This window comes from Suncus etruscus, chromosome 11 (assembly GCF_024139225.1).
Source record: "Suncus etruscus isolate mSunEtr1 chromosome 11, mSunEtr1.pri.cur, whole genome shotgun sequence".
NCBI classification, from domain to species: domain Eukaryota; kingdom Metazoa; phylum Chordata; class Mammalia; order Eulipotyphla; family Soricidae; genus Suncus; species Suncus etruscus.
This window is the reverse complement of record NC_064858.1, coordinates 26,062,031-26,069,275: the sequence shown is the minus strand read 5'-3', so window position 1 is coordinate 26,069,275 and position 7,245 is coordinate 26,062,031.

The following is a 7,245-nucleotide window of genomic DNA, read 5'->3' as shown; positions in this document are numbered from 1 at the left end:
TATTTAGCAACGTATTTGTGCATAAAAGTTGGATATGGATAACAACTGAATTACCTATTTGTTCAAGGTAGCCTTAAAAATAGTGGTGGTCAAAACTTCCCAGTGAACAGAATTTGGGCTGAAATATTGAGCTTTTACCTTTTTATGTGGACTGGGGCTACTTTCTTTTTCTTCTTACTTTTGCATGTTATATAATGTGTGATCATTCAGTTGGGCAAGGTGCTAGGCAGACTTTGTTTGTTACAAGGTGTAACAGAATCAGGGTGGTGAGACCCTGTGGTACAATTCCAAACAAGGATAAGATGAGGACATAGCCTCTAGAAGAAACTGGAGAGTATCACTTAAAGTTTCAGAAGGCAAAAGAGGAGGTTCCTATATGAAAACACTATGACATTATAGGATCAATGAGGAGATTGACCTCTAACTGTATCTAAATGGGGCGGAGGGAGGGAAGTGGACCCAAAGGGGGGTAGTGTGCACAAGCTGGGGTGAAAATATGAGTGTTCCTTAAGGAGTATTAATTTTTATTAATGGAAAACCAAGAAAATACAAGATAAAAACCCCAGTCACTTGTCACATAATTAAAAATATACAGGGAAGAAAAGCAAGGCAAGACAAGACTTGCGTATTGGTGTGTCAAATATTTACTCCACAGAATATTTGTTTGCAATGACTTCTTAAGCATGGCCACAGGGCTTCTGTGAAAATGAAGCTATATGCTAATATATGCCCACCCACTGGCTTGAACTCCAAGGGAGGGAATTGGAATCTCCACTTAAAGCAGTTTGATGATATTTCATTTCTTCAGCTGCCTTTGGAAGGAGGTTATTTTAGATTATTACATGTAGTCAGTGATAAAGTAGTAAGAAATGGAAAGAAGAGACTGGAAGATTGGTGGCATGGTCTGAGACAGGGAGATGAACACATGGGAGTGGGCAGAAGTGTAAAAATCCTTTTATATTGTATCTTAATGTGCCCTACCTAGAACCCACCATGGAAGAGGCAGCAAACAGCTATGTAGACAAAGTAGATTGGCTGTTAACATTAGTTGTCATAGGGTTAATGAGGGGTATATGAATACAGGGGCCTCAGAGGCAGTGTTCTCCAGAGAACAGAGTTCAGAATTCTCCAGAGAACAGATTTAGAGTTCTCCAGAGAAATAGAACCAATTAGGCTTATCTTTTTTTTTTATTATTTTAATTATGACAACAAAGATGCAAAGAAAGAGGACAGGGTAAAGTTACAGTGGAAGCCCAATCACCCATAAACAGGATTCTCAATAGTCCCATCGATGATATCCCAGCCTTGAACTTTCAGCCAAAGAACATTAAGAAAAACAAAACTGAACCCATGTACAATACAATTACTTTGTCCCTCAAATCCCCAGTTGTAGTACATATTATTTCTTAGCAGCACACCATATAATCTAAAGATATTAGACTTATGTAACTCTTTAAACATTGAGGGCAAAGTACATTTATCTAGTTCCATGCACATGCTTACTAGTTTAAGTTAACTTCAAAAGTTTTAGTGGGTTGTTTTTCTTAAGGATTGGAGTCAAGGGAACATAGTAAAAAACGATATTAAAGTGGCATTTGTTTGCATAGGCCCACCAAAACATAAGGGACATGGAAAGACAAATTATGGTCTAAATACATGGAGACCCTACCCCTGAAGTTTCCTGGCACAGGACTGACTCTAGGCTCCAGGCAAACTAGTTTGTCCAATTCAAGTCATCGTCTGTAGTGGCAATACACCTCCATTCCTCACATAGTCTCTGTTGTTGGTATCATGCTTCTGTATTAAAGATCCTGGAGTCTGCATATCCCATATTGCAGTCAGGATGGTGCAGAGCATCCTCTCGTTTCACCTCACACTTAAGGGGCAATAGAGAGAACCATGTCCTGTAGAGCAGGTCATTGTTGTTGTCACGTCTTCTCGAAGGTCATTGTTGTTGTCACGTCTTCTCAGTTTAAACGGAAGTGTCTTTTTAGGAGGTCGATGTCAGACCCTTGGTAGTGTCTTTCCTGGTAGAGGACTGCTTCCAACTGTTGCTATAAAAGACCTTGGATGTTTCATAGATAGCTTGCCTGGTTCCAGCGTGAATGGAGAATGCCCATTCATCTGAGGCCTGTGCCAGGTCATTATATCAATGTTCAGGGTGTAAGGTACATTGTAATGAGATTTATTAGATAATAACTAATCTGTATGTATAGTGTTTTCCCATTTTAATGTGTCTATGCAAACAAGGATCAATGCCATGAAGCGTTATTGGTGCATCTGGAGGCAATAGGAACAAGACCAGCAATTTCCATGACATAGTTCAATCATAGGCATCAAACTGAGGGACAGTTCCACCAAAAATCCTTACTGAACAGCTTACAAAGAAAAGACAAGATGAAAAGTGGATAGAAACATCATGGTAGAAGAATATATAGAGAGTTACAGCAGTTAAAGAAAATAATCATAAAATATTCAAAAGATATATGTGTTCAATATGTGTTCGATTTGTGTCCTTCTAAATAGTTCTGGGATTTGTAAGATCTACTGTATGTCTTTGGTCAGAGATTAAAACTGTGTGTTACTGAAGTTAAGAAGGATAAATCTGGGGTACTGATGGTTGGGAGGAGCATATGTTCGCGTGGGGGCACTAGCCCCCGCGCGGTTTCAAAATGTAGACTGGTATGAAATTGCCAGTGACAGCCTGAGTATAGCTGAGCAGTTATCTGCCACCCCCCAGATCAAATGCCACCCCCTAAGCCAACCCCTGGAGCCGGCCTGGGAGTGGGGAAAACCCAGGGTGCCCCATCAGCTCCTCCCAGAAACCCACCTGGAGATCTGGAGGAAAGGGGGAGAGGGGGGTCGGGTGACCCAGGTCCGGGCCCCCCTACCCTAGGCCAGGCCAAAAGGCCGCTGGCACATGCGGAGGTCTGCCAGCTGGCCGCCCGTGCCGGCTAAAAATCCTGCTCCAGGAAGGGAGAGAGACCCTCCCAAGCCTGAAGGACAGGGATTTAAGCCCAACCCTAGGCCGGTCCCCAGACCCGGCCTGGGAGTGGGGAAAACCCAGGGTGCCCCATCAGCTCCTCCCAGAAACCCACCTGGAGATCCGGAGGAAAGGGGGAGGGGGGGGTCGGGTGACCCAGGTCCGGGCCCCCCTACCCTAGGCCAGGCCAAAAGGCCGCTGGCACATGCGGAGGTCTGCCAGCTGGCCGCCCATGCTGGCTAAAAATCCTCCAATTAGGCTTATCTAAATATACATTTCCACATGATCAGAGGGCTGAAAAAGTTTCATGGTCTGGAGGGAATGGGAGCCAGAAGGGTGAAATGCTGAAGAGTAAAGATTTTGCATGGGATTTGAAGGCCAAGAACCAGGAGCACCAAGAATGTGAACCATGTTAGCAGGATGGAAGAATGTTTCAATTGAGTTGCATGAATGAATTTCTATGACCCAAGTTGGAGCTGCTGCTTCTGAATATCCAACTAGCCAACAATAGAGAGCAGCCTAGAGTGTTTTATATATATAATCCATCTTCTTTCCAATGATCTTTTGTATCCCCAAACTATCTCAGGTTCTCCTTCCCAGATACCATCATCCATAACAATCTTCTCCATGAAGATATTGTCTGCTGTGACTCTTCTGAGAATAGATTATGTTCTTAAAATCACTATTTTTCATCTGTACCCTCTCTCCTCCCCTTCAAGAAGTTGATCTTGCCTAAAATTTTACAAAGTCCTATTCCATGACATCCTCATAGCTGCCAAAGCAAGTTCATAATATATTTTCTATAACCTCAGAAGTAGATGTTTGCACACTCTTTGTCCTTCTCAGTACCAGGGTCTCCCTCTGTGGTTCTTTGTTTCATTCATTCCTTTTTTGCTATGACATAAGAATAATAGTCTCTTCTTGCCCTAAACATCCTAGCCAAATTTCTTGAAAAACAACAAAAATGTGCCCTCCTCCTATCTGCTACATTGCCTTTATATTAGAGTTATCCAGAGAAACAGAACCAAACATATATAAATATGTTTATAAATAAAAAACATATATAAATACATATTTTCACATGATCATAGGGCTGAGAAAGTCCCACAATCTGGAGGGAAGGTTAGCCAAAGGGTGTGTGTGTGTGTGTGTGTGTGTGTGGTGTGACGTTTGTGTGTATGTGAAAGGCTGAAGAGTGTAGGGTCTACATGGAACCTGAAGGCTGAGAACTAGGAGCACCAAGAACAGGAAATGATCCAGGGCTCCTCTCAGAGCCATGCCATCCTCTTGACTTAGTTTCCTTCAGCCCTTAAGATGGGATAAATCTCACAAGTGTGGGGAAACATCTGCTTTTCCCAATCTATCAACTAAAGTGCCATTTTCTACTGGAAACATCTCACATAAATGTTCAGAAATATCATTGAACTTCCTACCTGGGTATTCCTTTGACCGGTCATTTTGACAAATAAACATACATTTCAGCTTGTTTTTTTCCACTCTGAGATTTAGTGTGTATGTGTGTGTTGTGTGTGTGTCTGTGCGTTGACATTTTTGGTTTTGGAGCAAGAATTTCCAAAATGAATATTTGATAGCATTCTAATAAAACCAGATTTGGGGGGAGGGGCTTATGGGCCACTGCCAGCTTTGATTGAGTTGTTATTCCTGTCTCTGAGCTCAGAAATAATTCCTGGAAAACTTGGGACAATATAGAATGCCAGAGATCAAACCTGGGTCTGCTGTGTGCAAGACAAATGCCCTACCTACTATGCTATCACTCTGGTCACAAGACCAGATTTTTTTTGGAGGTGTATGTATGTGGGAGTAGGAGAGGAACTCTTCGTAAGTTAATACATATAAATCTGATGAAACTTAAGATTGGGGAAATGTCCAAGCTGGTTTGAGGAGATGGGTCACAGGCAGCAGATCCAGAGAGTCTGCACATTAGAACAGTACTGATCCAACCTAGGTTTTCTTCCCTAACTTCTGCAGATGCCTTTGTTCTTCACAAATGAAGTTTCTAGTATTCTCTACGCTCCTGTCCTAAGCATGGGGGCTCCTCTACTAAGTGGAGAGCAGTGGGTGTGAGGCAAGGACAAAGGGTTATGTGAATAGTATGACCCATGTATTGACATATATCACCCCTTCTCCCACCCCCTCCTTTCCAAATCATTTCCGCTTACTGACACTGACCTCCCACACAAATCGATCCGAGTACTTGACATAAAGGCCTTCATGACCAATTGGCTTAACCTTCTGTAAGGCTGCATGCCTCTTTCTGTTATTAGGATTCCGATGCTCTTTTAAATTCAGACCAGCTTCTTGCATTCTCCTTTGGATGGCCTCAGGGATACAGCCTTTCTTCTTACCTTTTGAAAAAGAAAAGTAATTTTGCACCCCACCCTACCTTATTATTATGCCAGGAATACTTAAGCACTATAGAAAAATAAGAGAAGCCACCAATAATTGGTGAACCTGTTAATATGTTGGTATTTATATTTCCCATGCTTTCATTTTGTTTGTGTGTGTTATCTATGTGTCTGGTACATTAGCTTTTGATAGAAATAAATGCCATTTACCACTACAGTTTTGTCTCTAGAATAACTATTCTTGCTTTTCAGGAATGAAATTTTAAGTATTATACTATAATGCTTTTTTTTTTCTTTTTCTGTTTTTTGGGCCACACCAAGTGACTCTCAGGGGTTACTCCTGGCTATGTGCTCAGAATATGCTCCTGGCTTGGGGGGAACATATGGGGATTGAAATGAGGTCCATTCTGGGTCAGCTGCGTGCAAGGCAAATGCCCTACTGCTGTGCTATCACTCCAGTCCCTATACTATAACACTTTTAACGACTGCCTAGAATTCCATTATATGGTTATGGTAAAATTTACTTTTTTAGCTTCCAATTAGAGACAATATTGGGTTCCTAGATTTTTGAAAATCACATGCAGTGCTATACATCCTTATATTCAAATCTTTGCACACATTGTGAATTTGAATTCCTATCAGTGGAATTTAGCAGAATATGCATATGCTTTTAAATGTATTTTATTGTATTTACTTCCAGTAGAATTGAACATATTTTAGCTTCTACTTGAAGTTTAAGAGAGAAATTTTGCCAACTTTGACTAATGATAATTAAAAAAAAACTATTTAATAAATTCCAAATAGTGTTTCTTTATTAAATTTATGGTCACCTATTCGGTTTGGAGATCAGCTTCTTGCAAACAGCTGCAAAATAGATGGCAACGCATCTTGACTGAATATCCTGGCCCACTCATTGGGCACTGTGCTTAGTTCTGGGGTGCTTACATTCCTCCAGAACTGTTCCAGTTACCTATCATTGGAGCTAAAGAGGGCTGTGGCAGAGGTAAGAGAGATCAGCAAGCACATCATTACGAATCTGTGGGTTAGGTGTGTAAGTGAGAAGTGTTCACAGGAACACGTCACAGAAAAGCAATGGTAATTGTAAGTGACAGGTGTGAGTCAGGCCAACCTCTATAGTTCGCCAGGCATAAAAACAAATCCTCAGGGGTCCAAAGCCATAACATAGTGGAAAGGCCTTTGCCTTGCAGTCGGCTAACACAGGACAGACCCTGGATCAAATTTCAGCATTCCTTATGGTCCCCCGAGCCTGCCAGGAGCAACTTCTGTGCACAGAGCCAGGAGTAACCCCTGAGTACTGCCAGGTGTGACCCTCCCAAAGAAAACAAAAATAATCCCCCCCCCCCAAGTCCTCAGATAGTCTTAACTATCTATACCAAGTCAGAGAAGGGGGTAGCATGTAATGTCCTGTTTGGAAAGGGAAAGTTGGCTGGTGTGACCAGAATGGTGTAACCAGATTAGATAAGTGCATTGGATGATACAGAATGGCAGGACTGGTATTAGGAGATAAACTGTGAGCATTTGGATTCTTTCCTTGAGGGTGCCACAAAAATGGAGCTGTATAAAGTATGGGGCTGTCTTATGATGAGTTATGCATTTTGGAGGGGTAACCAGATATGGTATGGAAGGTTAGTGGGTCACTTTGGGGGTTTCAACTGTCTACCAGGTGGTTAGCTAGTAGTCTAGTCCATACCAGAGATTGGACAGTTTACACAGGGACTGTACATGATGAGAAGGGCAGATTTAAAAGATCATTAGGGATACATTTAGAGTACTGAAGTTATGGCACTTGCTCACATTTAGATAACCTTGATTTCTTCTCCTGCCATCATCTGGTTTCCTGTGCATCATTAAGTGCAGATCTGGAGGTTCTGAAGC